The sequence below is a fragment of the Curcuma longa genome, chromosome 4 (genome assembly GCF_044706935.1).
Source record: "Curcuma longa cultivar G26 ecotype Majalengka, Jawa Barat chromosome 4, ITB_CL_G26_1.1, whole genome shotgun sequence".
NCBI lineage: Eukaryota > Viridiplantae > Streptophyta > Magnoliopsida > Zingiberales > Zingiberaceae > Curcuma > Curcuma longa.
Window position 1 is genome coordinate 1,872,716 of NC_133864.1, and position 1,858 is coordinate 1,874,573.

At 46.6% G+C, this 1,858-nt stretch overlaps 1 pseudogene; it reads right to left on the minus strand.

Annotated features, from left to right (window-relative positions):
- Positions 1-714: 714 nt before the first annotated feature.
- On the minus strand, positions 715-1,387 carry LOC141826349 (uncharacterized; annotated as a pseudogene).
- Between the last annotated feature and the right edge of the window lie 471 nt (positions 1,388-1,858).

Consider the following 1,858-nt stretch of genomic DNA (forward strand, 5'->3'; position numbering starts at 1 on the left):
ATCAAACAGATCATCTATCCTTGGAAGAGGATATCTGTTCTTTATCGTCACATTGTTTAGTGCCCGATAATCTATGCACAGGCGCATAGTTCCATCCTTTCTTCTTTACAAATAGTACTGGAGCTCCCCATGGGGAATGACTAGGGCGAATAAAACCCTTATCCAGTAACTCTTGTAACTGAACTTGAAGCTCCTTCAATTCAGCAGGTGCCATACGATAGGGTGCCTTTGAGATCGGATTAGTACCAGGAACCAGTTCGATCTCAAATTCAACTTCCCTATCCGGGGCTAACCCGGGCAACTCATCTGGGAACACATCTGGATAATCGCATACAACTCTGACATCCTCAAGCTTCTGCTCCTTAACTTGAGTTGTATCAATCACATAAGCGAGAAAACCAGTGTATCCCTTGTTTAACATCCTCTGTGCCTTTAGAGCCGATAAGAATTTTCCAGTTCTCCTCTTTGGCTCTCCAATAAATTCAAACACGGACTCAGCCTCAGGATGGAATACCACTCTTCGCTTACGGCACTCAATAGAAGCACCGTATTTGCTCAGAAAATCCATACCCAATATGACATCAAAATCTTGCATGTCCAGCACTATCAGATCGCAGTAGAGTTCTCTTTCTGCGATTCCGATTGGTACGGCACGCAACATATGGGTTGATGCCATTACTTCTCCCGAAGGTAGAGTTGTTAAGAATTTATCATCTAGACTTGTAAAGGTATATCTATCTTCTTAGCAAATGGCATAGAAATAAACGAATGCGTTGCCCCAGTATCAAATAATGCAGTAGCATACTGACTGTAAATGAATATCTGACCTGTGACAACTGTGGAAGCATTCGCCACATCCTCCCTGGTAATAGAGAAAACCCTAGCATTGGTCATAGCTGGAGGGGCCTCCAACCTTCCTTGGCTGATCTGAGGGCCTTCCAGCGCAGTTGCATATAGTGCAGTTGGGCAGGTGCCTTCTGATACTGCAGTTGCTGCTGAGGCTGCTGAGATGCTGCCTGGAATTTAGTAGGGCAGGCTTGAGCCTTATGCCCTTCCTTTCCGCAGGTAAAACATTTGTTTGTACCCAAGCGACATTCTCCAGGGTGAGGCTTCCCACACTTTGCGCATGGGGTGTACTTGGGCTTCTTGTTTGTTGAACCGCCTTTAGACTTGTTCCATTTCCTTTTATCCTTGCGGTTCTGACCTCCACTGGAAGTGGTTTTTGTTCTCAGTCTTGACTTCAGTTCGGTGCCTTCTTTTGCTGCTTAATACTGTTCAGGTAATGCTCAGTAGCTAAAGCACCACTGATCAGTTCCTCCGTAGTCTGCGGTTTAGTTACTCCGCCAGCCACATTCATGGCTATCTCGGGCCGCAACATCTTCAGCATAAGGCGAACTTTCTCCTTTTCAGTACGAACCAGCTCAGGACATAGGCGTGCCAGCCGGTTAAATCTTTTGACAGCCTCGCTTACCGTCAGATCGCCTTGACGAAATTCTGTGAATTCGTCATAATGCTTGTTGGTCACCCGCATATGAAAGAATTCCTCAAAGAATTCCGATTCGAAGTCCGTCCATTGCATCTCATTAATGGACCTCTTAGCCTTGATCCGATCCCACCACATTCTGGCATCTCCAGTGAAGCAGAATGATGCACACTTGACCTTTTCATGTTCCGGCCAGTCAAGCATCTCCACAATACTCTCAACAGTTTTGAACCAGGCTTGAGCATCCCATGGTTCACCAGCACCCGAGAAGGTTTCTGGCTTCAGTCTCTGCCACTGGATCAGATAAGCTTCTGGTCTCATTCCAGGGGCAGGGCTAGCCGAGGGTACAGGCGTAGTCGGAGGTGCTACTGGTAT